At 41.2% G+C, this 22,955-nt stretch overlaps 1 protein-coding gene across 2 annotated transcripts in view; it reads left to right on the forward strand.

Moving 5' to 3' along the window:
- The window catches only part of LOC124554852 (microphthalmia-associated transcription factor), a 388,895-nt gene that overhangs the window by 334,705 nt on the left and 31,235 nt on the right, over positions 1 to 22,955 (forward strand). The gene's annotated exons all lie outside the window — the stretch shown is intronic.

The following is a 22,955-nucleotide window of genomic DNA, read 5'->3' on the forward strand; positions in this document are numbered from 1 at the left end:
ACAAAGAAAGTTGAGTAAGTCATACGTATCGGCGAAATTTACACTATACTTACGAGGCTCGTTTGCAGTTTTCCTCTTTCAGAAGAATGGAACGCCGCCACCTGCATCTGTGACCTGACCACTTGGGAACTGGATCTCGGAGAGCGCAGTTTCTATTAAGATCGAGATCGATTACGACTGTTCCACGCTCTGGAGTCCGGAACCGCGCGGCTGCTACGGTCGCAGGTTCGAATCCTGCCTCGGGCATGGATGTGTGTGATGTCCTTAGGTTAGTTAGGTTTAAGTAGTTCTAACAAGGGGACCTCCCCATCGCACCCCCCTCAGATTTAGTTATAAGTTGGCACAATGGATAGGCCTTGAAAAACTGAACACAGATCAATCGAGAAAACAGGAAGAAGTTGTGTGGAACTATGAAAAAAAATTTAGTAAAATATACAAACGGAGTAGTCCATGCGAAGATAGACAACATCAAGGACAAGGGTAATCAAGGAGCGCCGTGGTCTCCTGGTTAGCGAGAGCAGCTCGAGCGAAAATTTTAATTTTTTTTTTTTTTTTTTTTTTTTTTTTTTTTTTTTTTTTTTTTTTATTTTCAGTTTATGTTACAAACTCTTATGTTTTTCATCACTTTTTTGGGAGTTATTATCACATCCAGAAGAAAACCTAAATCGGGCAAGGTAGAATAATCTTTTTACCCATTCGCTAAGTGTACAAGTTAGGTGGGTCGACAACATATTCCTGTCATGTGACACACATGCCGTCACCCGTGTTGTATAGAATATATCAGACGTGTTTTGCTGTGGAGGAATCGGTTGACCTATGACCTTGTGATCAAATGTTTTCGGTTCCCATTGGAGAGGCACGTCCTTTCGTCTACTAATTGCACGGTTTTGCGGTGCGGTCGCAAAACACAGACATTAAACTTATTACAGTGAACAGAGACGTCAATGAACGAACGGACAGATCATAACTTTGCGAAAATAAAGAAAGTAAAATTTTCAGTCGAGGGAAGACTTCAACCAAGGACCTCTCGTTCCGCAGCCACTCTCGCTAACCACGGGACCACGACACTCCAGAGTTCACATTCTCCTTGATGTTGCATATCTAGCGCATGGACTACTCAGTTTGTATATTTTACTAATTTTTTTCATAGTTCCACACAACTTCTTCCTGTTTTCTCGATTGATCTGTGTTCGTTTTTTCAAGCCCTATCCAATGTGCCAACTTATAACTAAATCTGAGGGGGGTGCGATGGGGAGGTGCCCTTGTAAGTTCTAGGGGACTGATGACCACAGATGTTAAGTCCCATAGTGCTCAGAGCCAGCAACACTCTGGATTGTCAGGTTTTGATCCGCCTGTCACGCCGTGCGTTTCATAATCCCAGATGTATTTTTCAACCACTGAGTAAAGAAGCAATAGGACGCAGATATCCAATCAGTAAAGAAAGAATGGCTAACAGTGTTTGTTTAAAGCACTTTCCGCAGCTCCCTCCGCATTTAGGGTGAGCAGAGCAAATAGTAAAGTGGAATGCTCAGTGACCAAATGCTGCAAACATTGAAATCTCATGACTAAGTATTTTTCAGACTTCATTCATCCTGCCTTTGTCGCCATACGTTGCTCAGTAAATTTTTCCTTTTTAATGCTGATAAGCAGGGGGCGCTTCACAATTACGTGAATAGACGAAAGAGATGATAACCATATTCTGGAATATCGAAGAAAGTGCGTTGAAAAGCTTCCACACAAAGCCACAGTAAAGCAACATAACGAAATCACCTGTCTGAAGACCATTGTGCATGTAAGTAGCTAGAAGCTTACTAACACATAAGGCGGCGATAAGCAGGGCCCTTAAAGATGTTGCTTTCGTTTACAATTGTTTCCAGTGGCACTGACATAAGTTTATACGTCCCCAGTCATCTGTCGAGAAAATACGAGCTCAGGATTTCTCTTGTTACGACCTAAGTGACGAAATTTAAGAGGAGAACAACGAGAGCGACCGGTGGAGTTGCAGCAACGCAAAGGACCTGTTAGGGCTGGTTTCGCGGAAGGCGTCAGGTAGGTGCACAGTTTACGACTGGGCAGGTTTATAGCTCTCCCGAAACGATAAGCGAACTTGTGTAACACTGCTTGCAGCACACGCGTTGCTGGTTGCTCAGATGCCTCACTTGACGCGGACTATGCACTATTCTGCGTAGTACTGGCCATGTTCAAATGTGTGTGAAATCTTATGGGGCTTAACTACTAAGGTCATCAGTCCCTAAGCTTACACACTACTTAACCTAAATTATCCTAAGGACAAACACACACACACACACCAATGCCCGAGGGAGGACTCGAACCTCCGCCGGGACCAGCCTAGTACTGGTCATACGACTAGTGTTCGTGTAGTATGGAGTTGCAACAAGTCCATCATTTTCATCGAGCGATTGCAATATTCTACTTTCAAATTTATACTTGTTCAGCCTGAAATGTTAAACATAAATTTTCACAAATATTTGAAGTCGTACAGTTCAAATATAGGTCACCACAATTATCTCTCTCCATTGACGAGTATTGTTAGTTTGCTCTGTCGACATTGAAGCCATTACAGGCAGGAAACGTACTCAGTTGGACAAGGAAGAGAAATGAATCTGCTTTGATCTTTGTGAAGGCACGCCTTCTCTCCATTCCTTGAAGTGTTAGCCTTGCTAGCCGGGCAGTGGTTCGCCCCGAAACCATTGTATCATGTTGCTCCATGACTGGCAATGCAGACTGTTCTCTCCACATTAAGCCCTTTATAAATGCGGACATAGAATATCAATACAACCACGTTATGAATTAAGAATACTGAAAAGCTTAGATAATCATGGAAATTTCTCCCGAATACTTGTACTTTATGAAATAAGAATCTTAGGACGGGGGGGGGGGGGCGGGGGGGGGTGGAGGGAGAGGGAGGAACGAGGAACGTGGTAGGCCCGAAAGCCAAGTTCAAGTTGCCATTTGAGTAAAAGGCTGAGCTAGTATACAGTGTATTGAAACAGTTAGCCCGTTCAAAACGCGAAGATTTAGTGGATCACTGATAGCTGGCGACGCTACAATTCTGTAACCAATTCTGAAAACTACGTCTGTTAGGAGAGGCTGAAGACAAAAACGCTAGGTTCAGAGTTTTACTAAAGGATTTTATGAGCAGGTGAGCATCGCGTTTGCATGTTAAAAAGAAGAAATACAACAACATGCAAACACGACTAAGTTTTATGTCCAAGTCGTGAGAGTTCAAGTAACCTTCTGTGCAAAAAGTCGTAAAAGAAATGTTACGTCCACACGTCTCTGCAACGTTAGAAGTGATTTAGACAAGAGCAAGACCTCCAGTTTTACGTGGATTGTAAACCACTATAGAATTTGGTAAACTGAATCTGTGGAAAGCCTTTCCAGAACTGACAGCCACATTAAATGTCTAGAAACATTTCTGCGGCCATGGAAATTTTAATTTGTACCGTTCTAGGTGTGAAATTAAAAACGGAGATATACTCTATCGCCTATCAAGGTCGTTTATCTATAAAACTCTACATTTGGGTAAAATCGATGATTGAGCGCTAACGACTCTGAAGAATACAGAAGCGCTGAAGAAACAATACCGTGTAACAAATAATTGTGAGCAGAAGCTTCATAACTGTAGGGCTGCCTCAGGGATCAATGATACCTGTCCTTTTCAATGTGTTTACGCTGGACCTATACGATATTTTGCCACAAAAGGTAAGTTTTCCAGTACGCTAACGACCTGTGTATCTATTAAGCGAGTGACGCCTACCTGGGTGCTTACAGGAGATAGCTCAAGCTGTGTCTAGACTACACGCATATAGTAGGAAAGTTGTTTGGATATGGTACCTAGAAAGTCTTCGGTTATACTCTTCTTCTGACGCAGGGTTCCTCGCAAGAAAATACTGAAGCGTGGACGGTACCAACTGCCAGCCAAGACTGTAGTCAAATATAGTGGATTCAGTATCCACCCATATCGGTGGGAGACACATTTTACGGAAGCTGTTGTAAACTGCAAACAGTTCACAAATATATAAGACGACTGTACAAATGTAAGTACAAAGTACTTAGATTGTGCTTGGTTGCAATGCAGTCTACACAGACTAGCGCTCTTTTAATCGAAGCAAATGAGCCTCCCCTGCATCTACGTTACAAATACCCGAGTGCAGTTTTTTTACTAAAACGCTAGCGGTTCCCACTTGACTAGATACAACACAACATATATACCTTAATGCTGTTGTGCTACACATCCAGGTACTGACTCAAGAAAAGTCTTCTTCTTCTTGTTGCCGCATACTTTCCGTTTCTCAAAAGAAGCCTGTCTGCATAAAGATTGCCCTACTTTGAAGTAGATTACTGCACCAGTGTATTGGAACTACAACTTCTATTAGACATGGAATTTGGCTGTGGTTATTCGAATAACCGCATTTTGACGGAGTACCTTCTCAGACATAACAGCACAAGATTCATCTACACCGACGCTTCAAACAATTAAGATGGATATGATTTTGCTTGCTGGGATAGCGGCTGTCTTATTGGAATAAAATTCAAGCTACACCAGGAAATAATGATTATGGTGGGCGAGCTTTCAGCTATACTACGAGCCCTTCAGTACGCCAAGAGACACGTGGGTTGTAAGTTCGTGACGTGGAATTACCAGCTGCAGACCTTTTAAACGTTATCAAATTAATAATAAGAAAGAATCAGAACACAGAATGGCAATGGATCTCCAAATACAAAGGTAAAAATCATCGCAAAGTGAACTCGACGCCGATTATTAACTTCTGGCAGGAGAAACATCGATCCTCCAGAAGACACAAAAACACTATAGGGCGCCTTACATGCAAGCATGGCTGTTAAAGGAAGCATCTGCATCGGATTGGTATGATCACATTCCCATTGTGCAACAGGGGTAAAGAAGAGGGTGTATTCTTTTTTCTTTTCCGCCCGAGCAGATACACCGAGTGAGGTGACGTAGTGGTTGGCACACTGGACCCGCATTCGGAAGGAAAACGGTTCAAATCCGCGTCCGCCCGTACAGATTTAGGTTTTCTGTGATTTCCTAAACCGCTCCGGGTAAGTGCCGGGATGGTTCTTAGATTCATAATATTGATAGATTAAGTATTTTTTGGCAAGAAGGTTAAATTTTTGCTCGAAACAGTATTTGTTGGCACAAAAATTACATACGGAGTCATAGTTTACAAAACAGGAGTTGCTGTGTTGTCGTATGATCTTACCTTATTCGTCAACAAAGTGCAAATACGGAATTTCAATGAGTTGACAAGGGCAGCATGTGGACATTACATCATTTTCGATGTATCCGCTGCGCAGTAGTCCAATATGAAAAGTCTCAGTGATCACGTGATCAAATGAAGCAACAGTAAAATCAAATTCGTAATCAGATCTTTGCCACGCATATGTAAAGGTAGTTCTGTATCTCGATGAGAACGCTGATTGCAGATAACAGGATGGGGACCGATTATGAAATATCGACCACGTAACGTCGCCTGTACATTGTCAATTTGCAAGCGTAAAAAATAAATAATACGTCTGGCATCTAGTTTGCACTGCTATTCAGAGGTTGGCACTATTTGATGGCAATATCTTTAACGTAATATCCTTGCTGAGAAAACATTCAAACTTCGATTGTACACACATTCAGAATTATACACATAAATGATCTTAGTGACTGGTAGAACAGATATGCATCCATATATTAGGGGCACTTCCCTTTTTAGAGATGGATCAGAATTTGAATCCCGTTTGTTACATCTAAGTGAAGAGTTTTAATATATCTGCCGCTAAGCAAATTAAGAACTGTACCTGAACTAGATAAAAGCTGCTACTAATGTGAAAGTTACATCTTCAAGTCCACTAAAACCTACTAAATATCTTAATGGGATAACATTATCTTCGTCGACTGAAAAAATAAAAAAATTCTTAAGGCTGCCAGAAAGTGTAGGAAAGGAATGTTTGGTGGCGCCGTTTCGACCGTAAAAGCATGGGCAGCTTCCTACCGTGCAGAAATATTTTCCTGGCGTTTAGCCGTTCTAATGAACTGTAAAGAACAAACTGGCGGCAAGAAATTTTAAAAAAGACAGTGTTCAGTGATTAAGTACGAAGATATTTCCCTACGGAGGTTAACTAACTTTGTGGTCTTCTGATTCGGGTTTACTTACAATTCTACAAACTTAATTTTACTGTTCACATATAAAAATAACAGGCAAGAGTTTCTTTAATTCAGTGAGCTGGCGACACTAGATGAAACGTTTCTCAAATTTTGTATACTGCCCGTTCGTTCACTCATTCCTACTGCCGCCGTCTCAGCACTTACTTCCTTTCTTCCTTCCTCCCTCCAGTCCTTTCTTTTTTTTTGTTTTTTTTGTTTTTTACTTCCTTTCAAAGTTGGGTTGCCAACTTTGTATCTAGGTTTATTGTAAGATTAAAAATGTTTTAACTACCAGACGAATGGAATGATACAGCTAAAGTTTATACGAAGTTGCAAAATAAAAAGAATTCCCCTCCAACATGACTTATGTCGTATAGCGAAAGCGAACATTTTTGGTAAGTTTGTATGGCAAGTGGGTAAAAAATTTAAACACCCGATTTTATTTTGAACAGGTTTGTCGACAAACTGTGTGTGAACAACTGACCTACTGAATACGGTACTTGTGAATCCCTTAACAAAGCGTATTTCGCAACTGACAATCTGTTTTCCATGTTGTTTACGTCCAGCGTTTCGTCTAAATTTTATGTTACTATCGGATGTGCCCGGAGAAAAGTAGTCCTATTGCATAGAGCTATACAATTTATTTTATAAACCAGTGGTCTCTTCGACCGAAATGCTCGGAAGTTGGGCCTTGAAACCCGTCGTGCTCTCTTTTTTTCTGCGTGCCCCTCTGTAGGGATTTTGGGATTTTCTTTTCGTGGCTGGCTCAGATTAATCACGCAGATACGGTCGCTATCATATGTCTTATCGTTTGTTAGCAGTAGCTTTGACAGGTATTTGTAGATCTCTCTGAATACAGTTTTTCAGTATCAGGTTGACACACTTTGCAGGCAATCCAAATTTTAGGAATTCGCTGATAAACACGTAGTTCTGTCGGGCCTCTTATGTCCCGAGCGTGCTCCCGAAGGATTGTAGAGACTATCAGTTACGCGCCTTATTCAAGAGAGTCAGTAGAGCATCGCATTCATACGTTAGATTCATTCGTCCCTGTGTGGACTTCTGCATTTCTCTGAAGGCTATACACGGCTTTTTAACGCTCATGACACTGACTTCATATTTCATAAACGTCCCATGATACCAAAACAAAGTTTTCCGCAATGATGGTACGTAAAGAGCCTGAATGGCTAATACATTATCCACTGGATTATTGATTCAAATTGTTGTTGTTGTTGTTGCTGCTGCTGCTGCTGCTGCTGCTGTCGTCGTTGTCAATCCGTTGACTGGTTTGATTCACCTCTCCACGCGTCTATCCTGTGCAAGCCTCTTCAGTTCTGCAAACTACACGTGAATATTTAGTTTTTTCCATAGATCTTCAAAATGGTTCAAATGGCTCTGAGCACTATGGGACTTAACATCTATGGTCATCAGTCCCCTAGTACGTAGAACTACTTAAACCTAACTAACCTAAGGACATCACACAACACCCAGTCATCACGAGGCAGAGAAAATCCCTGACCCCGCCGGGAATCGAACCCGGGCGCGAGAAGCGAGAACGCTACCGCACGACGACGAGCTGCGGACTCCATAGATCTATCGATATCTGCTAAAGATACAGCGTTCCGTTTAAAAAAGTAATTGCTGAAGTGCTATTCACTCGTGTGTTATGTCGTTTTTTGGAAAACTTGTTTCGTAATACGTAACATATAGAAATATTAGTATTGTCGAGGTTATGTGGTACCCTTTGACAAAATAACTAAGAATTATTACTGAACTAGCCTCACAACTCGAATGGGGAGCTTGGCTGTTTAATGTTTCGTTGACACAGGCATTAGAAATAGAGCATATAATCAGATCGCGCAAGACTGGCGAAGGATATATGCCGTGGACTTTTCAGACACACCATCATAGCATTCGACTTAACTTGATATAGGAAAACACGGGGAACCTACAGTGGATGGCGTGCTCCTCCCGAATGCTAGATTGTGATAACATGTGCGCAACCTCGCTGGGTCTTACTTAAAAAACATACATTAGAGAGTACACCATCATGATCATCATCAGCAGTCGTTTGACATCCGCTGCTCATAAAATCCATTAGTGTTTTCCATGCGTTGTGGTCTTCGGCGATACGCATCCATCATTCTCTTATACATTTTCTAATCCATTTGCTCAGTTTGCATTATGTTATCGTCTTGGCTGTTTCTTATCTCATGTAATCCGGCTAAGTACTTCCCTGGGCTAACTTTCATCCATTAGCCTAGCTGTAAGACCCACATGCCGGTACTACAGTTCAGTTAGTTATAACTACGTCTAGGACTTACATCTGTTCCATGGTCCTTTTGTTTGTTTTCCTGTCTCGCCTAGTAATTCTGAACATGCGTTTCACCATGAGCAACCCATAGTTTTCACTACCTCAAGTCAGAAATTATAACACACACTGATTTAAGCTTTTGTTTCAAACACACTAGACTCTTAGATTTGAAATCCTTATTTCGTTTACTAAAACCACTCCAGGCCATTGTTACTCGTCTGTATATATATATATATATATATATATATATATATATATATATATATATATATATATATATATATATATATATATATATATATATATTGCTGCGCACCCAATACTTGTCTTCAACTTCCTACATAAGAAGAATCATCAACTGGTTCCATGTCACCATTGATAGTTGGTACCATTGTTTTTTGATGTGCTGATTATATGGTTCAAATGGCTCTGAGCACTATGGGACGTAACATCTGTGGTCATCAGTCCCCTAGAACTTAGAACTACTTAAACCTAACCAACCTAAGGACATCACACACATCCGTGCCCGATGCAGGATTCGAACCTGCGACCGTAGCGGCCACGCGGTTCCAGACTGAAACTGCTGATTATATATTATTTCAGTACTATTAGAATGGATTTTCGAAATTTGCTCTGCTAAATTCTTCCGTTGGTTGTTGCTCGTGTTTCAGATATGTTCCATAATCTTTTGTCAAAGTATAAGGATCTGAAAACTTCCGCCACGACCGCTGGGAAATTTTTGGTGATATGGAACCTACTCGCATGATTTATCTTTCAATTCTGCATTTAAAAGTCTTGCTTAGGACTTAATGGAAACTGTTTCATTAATGTGCATCTCCTTCATTACAGTAACATAGCTTGAATCACTGCTTGTTACGTAACGCCTGTTAGTACAGATATTGTTCAAAATGAGTCAAAATATTTCTCAAAACCTATGTGTCCCAGACCTCTGCTAAGCCATACTCATAGCTTCGTTCTGTAATATTGTTCACTACTTGCAATGTTGTATCCCACTTGCTCGGATAGCGTAACGCATTGCGGGACTGGGAGGTGATTCAGACCTGTATCACGTCCGCGTGGCGGATTGACTACTGTTATCTGGTATACCAGCCAGCTCGAGTGTAACTTTTAGGCGGTTTTACACCAACGTTTGCACAAATACTGGGTAGGTCTCCACATTGAGCTTCAGAGTATACGGAAAACAAACTGCGGTCACCCAAACCGGCCACAAAAATGGTTCAAATGGCTCTGAGCACTATGGGACTTAACATCTGAGGTCATCAGTCCCCTAGAACTTAGAACCACTTAAACCTAACTAACCTAAGGACATCACACACATCCATGCCCGAGGCAGGATTCGAACCTGCGACCGTAGCGGTCACGCGGCTCCAGACTGTAGCACCTATAACCGCTCGGTCACACCGGCCGGCCGACCACAAAAGCTTGGCGGACTTCGTGTCAGCCTCGCCGCTGGAAGGAGGTTTTTCTTAACAGACTGAGCATCGGGCATAGCCCTTTCACACATAGCTTCCTCCTCCGGGGGGGGAGGATCCACCTTTCTGTGAAGTTTGTGGCGTGCCGCTTTCAGTTCAGCATATTGTGGCTACGTGTGTCCTGTATACTGATAATAGGGCAGCCCTTGGTCTTACTGGAGATCTGCCCACCGTCCTCGCAGATACCGATACCAGTGTTAACAGAGTGGTGAAGTTTTGTGAACTCTCAGAGCTCATCCCTAAACCGGTGGGGAAGGGCGGCAGACTTTAGTATGTTACAAACTGCTCTGCATGTGGGGACAGCCTTCGTCCCCACTCATGAGATTTCTTGTTGATTTTTCGTCAGGGCGCTGATGACCGTGGTGTCGAGCGTCCCCTAAACCCAACTCATCATCATCTTCATCATCATCATCAGAGGATACGATACACAAATATTTAAAATAGAGAACAAAAAGTACATACGGGTGGCGCACACTATTTGCCACCCTTAGGTTACCTTTGATTACCGTTGCGCCAGGAAAGACATTCGGCCACGGAATTACAGAGTAAAATAAAAATTGCCAAATCCAGGAAAAGCGGACCCCTTGCTAGACGGTATAAACGCTAGGGAAAAGAAAATACAGACTTCCAATGTTATATCCAATTCTAAAGCATTTTCTATGTGGTTCGTGACAACGTGAGTGAAAATCTGTTTTTCTTTGCGGAAAGGTAGATGATAAAACCGTTATTTCGTTTTTTTTCTTCCATGCATCTCCTGTCTCATTAAGGAGAACAGTTTATTACAGAATTGTTTCAGTTTTGAGGAATCGTCTTCTTGGACAAACATTCCGTCGGTTGATGAATGAGGGGATAGTATCGTGTAAACCAGAGACCTACAGGCACCAGTTATTTAATATTAGCCTCCTGTTATGACTGCACAAGAGATTAGATTCCTCCCAATTTACGTTGGTCAAGGAGCCTGAAGATGGTGTAATGGGACGCCGAAACTGGCTGCGTAAATAAATTAAATGTAAAACAGACGGCTGCAAGTGTTTTAATTTTCATTTCATATTGAACAGCCGAAGTCCTTGTAACCGTCGATTACAAGGATGGACATACAAAAATTCAAAGAAATATTCAAAGCTTGTACATTTTTTTCTCTATTGCTAATTACTGTGTAATCTGCCATTTAACTGGTGTAATGAGGTGTCGACCCAGAGTGCACGGCCAGTCGTGAAAGTGGTTCAAATGGCTCTGAGCACTATGGGACTTAACAGCTGAGGTCATCAGTCCCCTAGAAATTAGAACTACTTAAACCTAACTAACTTAAGGACATCACACACGTCCATGCCCGAGGCAGGATTCGAACCTGCGACCGTAGCGGTCGCGCTGTTCCAGACTGTAGCGCCTAGAACCGCTCGGCCACTCTGGCCAGCCGTGAAAGTGGTTTGTTTGACATGTTTTATAAGTATTCTGTACGTTCCTTGATATTTTAAGTGCTTTAAAGTCAGTCATCTCATGGCATATGTCCTGTCGCCGATGACTTCGCCAAGTAGCAGCGTAGCCCAAAATCATATCGTAAGTCATCTCGATTCACAAGTCGCCTCCCGCCCGTTAACCTAGTTGAGAGTCGCAGCTGTTACAGTAATGTCCTATGAAATTAGTGAATGTGGCGCCTCGGTTTGTTTTTGTAGAAAACACGTTTGCCAGCCGGCCCTTCGGACGTGTAGCCACGGTCGCCCTGTATCTGACGACGCCTGCCACGGACCGCTAAGGCGTAAGCAGTCCTGTTAAATAACGCCGGTAGCTCTCACCGAATCAGTCACTTTGTAAGCCTCCGCAAGCAACTTAATCAAACTAGTCAAACACATGAAATATTGATGGGCATGTCAGAACTTAATGGAGGATTTGCCGTGCTTGTAGGATTTACGAGATAATCGCGAGATTAACAAGGTGTGTTGCCAAAGTCTCGCTTCACTAACCATCTTCCTGTGCCGATGTAGTTGCTGTAGAATGGTTGATCATTCCGTATCGCACAGTTGCATGCAGGAACTTCGTGCAATTTCTCAAAAAACCGGAAAAATATTTTTTTCTAAAGAAAGTGTCTCAGAATTTGAGACATAAATTTTAAAGATTTAAATTTTTATACCCGCATTTATAACAATGTAATGACCAAGAGAGCTCTCAAGGATCACCAGCAACGTCATTGGCCTCAAGAAATTTCCGAGAAGGAATGGTAAATATTCAGGCATATGACAGGAACGATGATTCGAAGCAGAAAAAAATCTAGTAAACGTGGACTCTAAAACGCACACGTTAAGAGCTATGAGCACTTGTTCAGTATAAGATACGTGTTTCACACTAGCGAAGATGAACAGGCGCTCGTAGCTTTTAAGCTATGCGTTGTAGAGGCCATTTTTACTAGACAATTTTTTTTTTTTTTTTTTTTTTTTTTTTTTTTTTTTTTTTTTTTTTTTTCCATACTGCCGCCTCGCGAAATATGTAAAGCATCGAGCTTGCAGTAGAAGAGATATGTTTCACAGTATCGAAGATGAAGAAGTGCTTATAGCTTTTAAGGTATGTGTTTTAGAACCCATGTTTACTAGACTTCTTTTGCTTTGAATGATCGTTCCTGTCATATCCCTGAATATTGGCCATTCCTCCTAGACTCGTAGGGCACACTGTATTAAGATTACACAGCTGACTTCTTTGATAGTACTGTCACTACATAAAGCTTCGTTTTCGCTCCTGTCTTCAGCTGTGTCCCTTCGACGCCGTTGAAAAAGTGGGTGAAAAATACACAAGTGACCGAAACGTTTCTACACTTCAGATTTTTTTATATTAAGTAGTGGTGATCATTAGTTGAGAGAAAGAGACAGAGAGATTGTATGATTGGCCAAAACTACCGGAATGGGTAAGTTCTGTGGTAAAAACATTTTTCCTGCGTTAAGCTATATTTTTATTTGAAATAATCAGTTTGTTAGCTAATAAATAACATCACACGGAAAAGTGTCTTCATTCAATAAATTTATAACCCATGCAAAAAAGTACTGTTCTTAGAAGTCTACAAAAATGAACTTTGTTAAAATGGTATTCGGTTTCAGGTTCAGGTGTTATCGGGTTCTGGCGGAAAATATTAATGACGGTGCCAGTTTACAGTCTGAGAAGTCAGCGCCATCGTGAAATGTCGACCAATTGAGAACCGTACAACATGACTATACAGCTAGGTACTTCAGAAAGTAAGTGTCGTCCGGCAGTAGGATCATTCCGAACAGAAGTGGCGCGTTGTCAGGAGAGAGTACATGTTCTGGGTTTTGTGCAGACACTGATCTTTTGGGGTACGGGTAACAAATGCATCACAATGTGCGCGTGAAATGGCATCCTAACTAGAAAGGTACTCCAGAGATGAAGTACACGAGACAGTCCGATTTTTGTGGAAAAACATCTAAATTGCACGCAATGAAAATCTGCCGGTATCTGCGCCAAATGCAAGTCGGCATGCCAGCAATTTGACGAAGGTTGCACAGACGTGGATGATGCTGATCGGGAAGGCCGTAGATATAGGCCTCAGACGACAGTTTCAGGGTAATCTTTTCGGCAGACTGAAAGAACATCAGGGGAGGGAAGGCAGGGACGTTCGTACAGCGGTTCTCGAATGGCTCCGTGACCAAGAAGAGAATTTCTGTCGTCGAGAAAGTGAGCGATTGGAAGAACGTTCTGAGTGTTGTTCACAGAGATTTGGCGACTATGCTGAAGAATAGTTCCGTGATCTGTGTCACTTTGACGTGTAGTACAGCATTCATCAAAAGGTACCTGCTTCCCGTAATAAAGTGTAGCTTACTTTTTAAAGTTCCTATGTGTTTTAGAACATATTTAACTCATTGGTGATGCCCTTTGGAGGCGACTGTGTTAACATACTAGGAAGCATTACTGCAGCACTTCGTGTGTGTGTCATTTTAAAGGCTGAACAGTTCCTAAAAAATGTCTGCATCTACATTCGTACCCCACAAGCCATAAAGTTTAATAGAAGGGACACGTGGTGTATCAGTATAAATTTGCCTCTATTGGTCGTCACATTAGAGTTGCATGAGCCAAATATCGGTCTTTATGTCCCCGTATCGTTCCAAATTCCTCAATTTTTTTCTGTTGTAATTATTACGCGAGATATACGCAATAGAAAGTGTCATGCATCTCTACCCCTTTCGGATTGCCGTTCACGGGGCGGTAAGAGTAAAAGCGCTTCCTGATGCAAAACGTCTTTCCAGCAGCCCTTCTTTTGTGCCAATACAATGTGGAGAGGGTTCCGGACTGACCAGCAATATTGAGTAACCGGTCAACGTGGACTTCTGAAACTCACCTCTTTTGCGGGTAGTTTATACTTTGATAGAAATGTTCCGTGGCGCTGTCTAGCATCTAATTTCTCCACAAATATATTTATGTTGCCGTTCCACTTTAAATCGTTCCAAATGGGCAACCATGGATATTTAGATGTGTGGCTGGTTCCAATAATCGGTGATGATACAGCAAAAAAATATCGGACCTTTGCATCTATTTATTTACATTGCATTCGTTAATTCTGAGGGCTGCAACCAGCTTTTGTGCGCCAAGGTCTTCTTGCTTCTCGAGGCTATTTCCGAATGATGTGACCTTATGTTTACTGCATCGTCCACGAAGAGCCTTAGAAAGCTCAGCGTTACTTACTCTGTATTGTGATTAGTAATAGTCCTATCACACTACTTTGCGGGATGTCTGACGCTGCTTTCGCTTCTGACGATCTCTCCCCATTGAACAGTGTAATTGAGATGTTTGGGGAAGTAGAAATTCAAACAATAAACAGTGGTCTTGAAGTTTTTCGCGAATTGATAATACATTAACCTGCGCAATTCGAAAGGTCTGCGTTAGGTTCGTAGAGCCAAGGTGACACTCCTTTGTTGGACACAAAAATCCGATTCTTTGTTTGTGTCTCTAAGATTTTGTAGTGGCAAATGATGATCGTAATGAAGCGATGGACTCTGGTGATGGCTATTGGGCCGACATTAGTTCATTAATTCCAACAAAAACTGTAAGTTGGGGATGCCATTTCGGCATATGCCGTAACGGTGTGTTTTCTGTCGACTTCGGCATCGAACGAACACTAAATAAGACCAGGTGGGGAGAGAAAGCTGCAACACTGTCTCAGTGTCCGATTTTCAGATAGCTGCATCGTTGAATTTCTTGACTAGATCTAAGATAGCAGTGTATGAACAAAACTACTTTCCCATGTATATTTTTTCTTCATTTGTAGTTTTAATCAATAGGTGACACGCTCGTACAGATCTTTTAATAATCGAAGCAGAAGTTGGAATGTGGCTCATTAAGAGTAATATGAAGTGTTTAAGATAGAACACAAGTAAAGAGCCATACAAATCTCTCGTTTAGGCCACACACAAGAGTTATTTCCCCGTATTGAAATCCTAACCAGTTCTAAATGATTGGAGAAATGAGGAGATTCGAATGACACTCTCGGTACGTGGGTTTAGTGAGGCGTCAGAAAGGAGGTAAAGGTAAAATAGTACAAGAAAGGCTTGGGACGCCACTTGAATGTGTGCCCCTAAATTTACTAGCACCTGCTTCCCCAATCTGAACACGTGCTCAGTGTCAGATATTCACCTCGACGACGGGACCTGTGCCGCAATATTCCTTTGTACTTATAAAAAAAGAGCAAGTGGTGTGCGCCTGGAAGCGCACATGTACTTTTTGTTCCCCTGCCTAAAAGTAAGTTAATACATATGCATGGATGCATATTCTCGAGTAGAATTCGTGCGTATGCTATAACCTATAAATTGGTAGCAGCTGGATTTGAAAAGTGCAGCATCTCTGATGAGCTCGATATTGCCGGAACGTTGAACTCTACCACATCATTCCATTGTCTGGGTATGGCATATTGTCGCTATATCACTTCTCGCTCCTGATTACTTGTCGTAGTGTGGCTAACCAGAGTCGCTCGGTATAATGTGCTGGGGCCTGCGCGCTGTGAAATTCAGTTTTATGCCATTCTGTGCTGTGATGATGGAAGTATTGCATGTTCTGGGACCAGGGTCAGTGTTCCATTTTCTCTGTTTCTGAGCTGCCTCCCAATTTAGAACAATGCAGTGAGTCCGTAAACAATAGTTGTAAATATACATATGTTTAGTGATGAAAGAGATCTATCTCACTGTTGAACTTCCGAGTAAATAGAGCAACTTTTGTGGAACAAAAACGCGGGGTGTAAGTTCAGTAAAGTTTAATGTCCTGTTGACAGATAATGCATTAGAGACGGAAAACAAGGTCAGACTGGACAAGTTTGGAAGAAAATCAGTTGCATCCTATTTCAAAAGAACCATACCAGAATTCAGCGAAAGAGATTTACTGAAACCATAGAAAACCCAAATATGAATGTTCAGATGGACATGTGAACTCCGCTAAAGTTTATGAACACTATGGTGTGAAAGCATAATGTCCTGCAATCAAGTGTCTAAATGTCGTGGCATTGAATAAAAGAGGATTCAGTCAATTCCTGGGGAGTTTCCCCTCCTCGTGGTTACTATGCAAGCCACAAAGCATCAGCAGTACTGGAAGACCGCGAAGGAATGTTGTCGACTAAGCCTATTCCAGTCATGTTCGAAGAACGACTTAATATTCCGAGAGCATACATCTCTATAAGAGTCAGCTAACATACTGCTTACTCCTAAGCAAATCTCGCGACAAGAAATTAGAGCAATTCGTAATGATTCGGATGCTAACCAACAGTCTTTCTTCCCGCGCACCATTTGCGACTGGAACAGAAATTGGGGGGGGAGTGACAAGTTACAGTGGTACACGATGTACTCTCCGCCACACTCCGTAAATTGGCTTGCGGAGTATAGATTTTGTAAGGCGTGCACACTCATGGTGGGAAGACTGCTTTTCTCTCGTCACATTTGGCCATGCGTTTTCCAGCTAAAATTTCGTGTGTGGACCCCTGGCCATAATATCGTCCAAATACAGTGCTTACTGTACATATGACGTTCACTACTTTGGAACTGAGATCGCATATGATATCGAGTGGCACTCAACAATATAGGCTGGTAAATTACGGTCACCACAATAGTGTTAACGTGTATGCGGCAACGACTAACATTGGTCCGAAAACCCTACATTTTCGACAGACTGATCTTCACCCTTTGCAGTGCTACAGTGTAGAATCAGTACTGGATGAAGATATACGGCACGTTAGCGACATATGGACAAGATGCTGTATACCTGCTTTCTATCTGCTGGAGCCACACAGACATCACTGTCGTAGAAACACACCGTGTAGAAGCCACGTTGTAACAAACAGTTTTTGGCGATCTATCGTTTCGCCACCTTGGAACTCGCTTACTGCTGTTGCTTCCTATGGCATAAACGAGGCATACCGACACATTTCTGTCCACGTTTCCACTTCGTTTCAGTGTCTTTTAGTGATAGAGTTCGACGTAATACTGACGTTTCTGGTCATACAAGAGAGAGCACTTTTGTGCCTACGTATACGAGTACAGCGTTGTTAGAGACAGTCTGAAAAGCTTATCAGGGTTTTACAGGGTAGGTTGTGCTGAGAAATAATCGTTAAGAAAAAAATTGATACGTGTTGCTATTTCCCAGTAATTAGCTCTGAAGTGAGCCAACCTGCTGTCGCCAAACATGTTCTTCGTTTGGTTTCCTGGAACCGAATAAGAGAGCGATACGAAAAGAAAATGGCACGGTAGTAAGGATCTAACCCGAGCCAAAGGCTGACTAGCCTCGTACGCTATCATGCGTTCCCTCGTTGACAGCTGATACTAATTGTATTTGGCGGGTCGCTTGATTTCGGGCGTGCTACAGCCCGATTGGATAACGTCAAAGCTAATTAACTTGTAAACTGTACGACTTATCGAATTTTTCGCTTAACAATTCTCATCTAAACCTACCCTACAACACCCTTTCAAGCTTTTCAGACCGTTTCTGACCACCCTGTACATCCCGTCTGTCTTCAGTATTACATACTACAGATGCACTGTTGTTGCCATACGCATCTTCCGAGTTTGGACCGATTCGGTACATATTTCTATGTATTACAATTTCCATAAATGCTTTAGTACCGTAGTTAAAACCTGTCATACCGCAAAATAAAATAATCAAATATTTTATCATAATGGTAGAATATTATTGATGATAACAACAACCTAAAGTATTAAAAATTTAATATTTAGGGCAGTTATTAGATAAGACGTCTCCCTTGAATATCAAATCAAATGAATAAGCTACCCAGAATTTGTGTGTATTGTGTATTTTGTATTAAACCGGGGACCGCCATAGCCCTCAGTGGTTCACAACCCCACAACAGGCCACAGCAATCCACCCACCCCACAGCCGCCCACACCGAACCTAGGGTTATTGTATGGCTCGGCCTCCAGTGGGCACCGCCGGGAACGTTTCATACCAAACGAAGAAATGTTTGCATGGTAGAGTAATTATGGGTGTACGCGTACGTGGAGACAGTGTTTGTGCAGCAATCGCCGACATAGAACCCAGTATTTAGTTCGGAAGCCATTGACAACCAATTTTAATCTAATGACTGCAATGGTAACTTGTTGCATTAACCTTATGTCCTTAAACTTTGGCCGGTTTGTAGAATTTCCTGCCCATGTTCTACTGGTTTACATTGAATATATGAAGGGCTTATTTCAGTAGTGGTACAAGTCCATATTTGTTCATTTTGAGATACAGAGTCCTAAAGTTAATTGAGCGCTGAAAAATCTGCAGTTGAGATACCAGAAATATTCAAGCATATGGCTTCTTGCTAGACATGAACCTTTCTTTCTGTTTGTTTGGATCATTAATTTCAGAAGCATTATAGGCAGAAAAGTGGAGGTAATGGACTTGTACCACTATTGAAATAAGCCCTTCATATATGTTATATACTGATGGTTCGCGCTTTGGTTGAAGTTCTCACTCAGAGATAAGATCGGTTTGCAATTTTGACGGCTCTTAATGTAAATGTGAACAGCAAACGCGTGTTAAAATGTCTTGGCGTTCTGTACGTATCCATTACAGGTTGCTCATTTAATGACGATCTGCATCATTGCTCAGTGTAGGCCTATTACGTGCGAGTCCATTATCTTCATGAAACGTCTAAATTGAGTGTAAACCAGTAGATGACGAACAGAACGACTTGCTAGAAACTGATCACTTTAAAAAGGAAGAAAGTCCATCTAATATATGTGACTAGATAATGCCATTACAGTAAATTTGTGATCATCGACAAAAATATTTTAATTGTAATTAATTAATTGTATACTGTACTGCCGAGAAGAATAGAAAGAGATTGCCTTTTTGTTGACTGAAAGCATTGCTACTTTTCTTGTAAGGAAAGCAATGCGGGGGATGAATTAGAGGTGGAAGCCGGCTCGATCGCGCACGACGTCGCGCGCTACTCTGCCAAGGTCGAGGCGGCGTGCTCCAGGGAAAGTTTTCGCGTTGTCCCTAATACCTACTTTGGGGCGTTGCCAAACGTAAGGAGCAGCTACCAAGATTGTCCACCGAAATGAGAGCGTGCGTGTCGTGTAATTTATCACTTTAAAGAGTTCTGTAAGTCGTCTCATGAGTGAGTGCTCTTCTTCATTTAGTTGGTGATGACCACCGTTCACAATTGTGTCGAATTTAAACTGCTGGAAAAAATTCGCCTGTCATACGTTTTGTAGATCCTGGAGCTGTCATAGTACAGCTTGTTTTCAAACCCTTTCTCCTAATTCTTTTTTTCCATTAACAATGGCATGAAAGATTTTTCCCCCTAAATTTTTCCGGTCCTCTCAAGTAAACGTCTGTCAACTGATATTTAACCTATTATGTCACTATAATCGTAGATCCAAGATGACTCTTATCAGCGAGTTTCGTTTCACGGATTTCCCAAGGAAAATAAAGGACTGAAAAACTTCTAGTGCAGTTTGACCTTAGTTATATGTTTATAGAATAATCAGATATCTGCTCTTCAGCTATTAGTAATTCTCATATTCCAACATGGATTAAATCTGATTTATTTCCAACTAAAACATTTACTCTTTCTTCAGATTTATTCTGAAAGTTTTCTGCGAAAAGTTATAGATTCCCACAGGTTTGAGGACCACCTGAAAAAACTGATCATATGTATACCAGTTCGGGAGGGGGGGGGGGGAGAGGTTAATTGTTATGTTCATATTACTGGTATGTTAAGATAAATTTGTAATTCACTCTGATATCACACACAAGACAACAATGGTTTTGATACAGTGTAATATATACACATAGCTGGTTTGAGAATATTTTTCCACACGAGCGACTCATCTCCCCCCCACCCCACCCTTTCTGTTATATACTTTACACATTCACCCATGTCAGTTATAACTACTCATTGTTAATTACCTGTATTGCCAATTCTCATTCTATGTCATTCACCGTCCATGGCTGGACAGATAGTGTCAAGTTTACAATAATATTACTATGATAAAATGAATTCAATATTGCGATCTAAAATATAATACTAAAATGGATTCTATATAACAAAGTTAAGAACTACATTACAATAATAAGACAATCAGTGTTAGAAAAAAGTATAGTAAAATAGCAGAGTTACTGCTCTTTTCACTGGCACTGAATTGCAGCGCAGATAGGCACTGTTCTGTCACCAGAGAAATATTTTTCAATACTGCATGAGGATTGCCCATTTAGTATACATAAAATTTTAGTTCCAATATGTTTGATTCGTAATGAGTGAATATCCTTAGATAGAGCACCAAGTAATTTTAAGGCCAACATTGACAAGCTGTTCTGCGTCTTAGTTAAATGACATCTTGGCCTGTCTATACTTGTGTTGATGAACTTTTTTTCTTTCTGTAGGTCTCATATTTGTCTTTGTGTGAATGAGGCAACTGAAAATATATTTGTTGAAAGTCAGAACTCCTAATCTGGAAAAATTGGTTTACAGTGGTCAGTTTTTTTGGAGGTAATGGTCCTCTTGCTTTCTTTTGAAATAAAAGCACATTCTTGCACTCTGCAGAATGGTCCGACAATAACAGCCCATAGCTGGTGTGGCTGTCAAACATTGCAAAGAATATTATTAGTAGGTGCTATTGTGATATTACACTTTTTAGTATCTTCAAGAGGTATAGAACCCATGGGAGTTTGTAACATACATGTTTAGTGTACTGTTGCCAGGTTAACTTGGTGTCAATGAAAAAGCCCAGAAGCTTAACAGCTGCTTTATCAACCAGTACTCCAGTATCACTGAGGCTTCATATCATCCTCTATGTTTTGTCTTCATTAATTTTCATCTTGTTCATGATAAACCAGGCATTGGCATCACTGAATAGGGGGTCTGCTTGTTGAACAGCCTGAACTGCATTTTCCCCTTTTGAGAACAAAGTTGTATCATCTATAAACTGCATGATATACCCATTGAAGCCCATGTCATTAAAATAATTAAGAACAACAGAGGTTGTATTAAGGAACCCTGTGGCACACTGTGATTTAACTTCATTTCACCTGAGTTTGCCCCTTGCACCGTTATCTGTTGTGAGTTACTTAGGCAGGAGAGTTCAGGGAGTACCTTGGCATCATCGTTAGACTGATACCACCTACTTGTAATGTATCAAGTAACTGACTGAACTGTATGGACACAAGCACAGTGCAGAGAAAAAGCACAAGAGGATCACTTCACTGTAACGTCAAGCTCTCAAAGCTGGTGTTGCATCAGTATAATGTTGGATTGTTCCATGTATAAATGCGGGATTGTTTCACATTCTGTGATCTGTCGACTTGTGAACACTTCCATTTGCAGGCACTACACAGAATTGTGGTCTGTGGGGTATCTATACACCACTGCAGTCCATTGCTTTTGTCATAAGTCTAGCCATAACTGAGTTTCGCCACAGGAGTCCACATGCTCTGACAGACTACAAGCCAGTAGTAACAGTAGTTTATGACTATATTTGGCAGCCTTTCTCCAATCTTTATTGAATGGTTTGTGTTGTTTGAAAGTGAGTCAACAGCCATGATACTTCATTTTGGCATGCTCCATTGGTATTTGTTGTTTAACACTGACACTGTGGAACTCTAGTATTGGATCAGTGACCCGCAGCACAGTCATGTGCACAGACTTGTAGACTGGGAGTTTTCTCTTCGTGTGACTGTTATAATCAAAGCTGTCTCACTCACAACATTCTCTCCTTATTATTTTGACCAGTGTAGCTGATATCTGGGGTGTCTCCTGCCACATTTCAAATAGGTGCCTCATTGTTGTGTTCAGTTGTGCAAATATTTATTTTGATAATTAATTTTCTTCTTTTGTTGCTGATTATAATTAGAGAACACCCTTGCACGGAATGTATTAAACATGATAAGAATTATTTACAAAGTCAAATGTGTATGGCTGAGAATGCCCTTATGTACTCCCCTGTGACATAAACTTGTGAAATGCCCATTAGCATCTGAGAGACTTCACTTCCTAATAGTTTTCAGAATTTTAACATTTAAAACCCAGTGAATACTGGGAGCTAAACCAGAGGAGTTGCAATGTGTTTCCATTCTTTCACAGGTTTCCTCAAGTTCTTTTTTTTTCCTTTAGCCGGGATCACAACTCAAAATAATGTGTTTGGTTATGATTTAACTTGCAGTCAGCAGTGAACTGATTAAACATGGATCTCTGTCTTGAGTTGGACAAGGAATATCAGAACAACAGCCATGTTATTGGCTTGGTGACTTCGTAGTAAACAGAACTCAGTATATCATTCTTAATAGGGAGATATCATTAGAAGTGAAAGTAGCATCTGTCATATTTCTAGAAAGTGTGAAAGGACTGTTACTATCTGACAAAATACAGCGTTACTGTTGACAGACTAAACAGTTTTTTACAGGGGCATTTACATATAATTAGTGTGTGGTGAAAAGACAGGCAGATGACTCAGAATATGTAATGTAATGTGCATAAAAGTAAAAACAGTTA

The sequence above is a fragment of the Schistocerca americana genome, chromosome X, assembly GCF_021461395.2.
Source record: "Schistocerca americana isolate TAMUIC-IGC-003095 chromosome X, iqSchAmer2.1, whole genome shotgun sequence".
In the NCBI taxonomy this organism is placed as follows: Eukaryota; Metazoa; Arthropoda; class Insecta; order Orthoptera; family Acrididae; genus Schistocerca; species Schistocerca americana.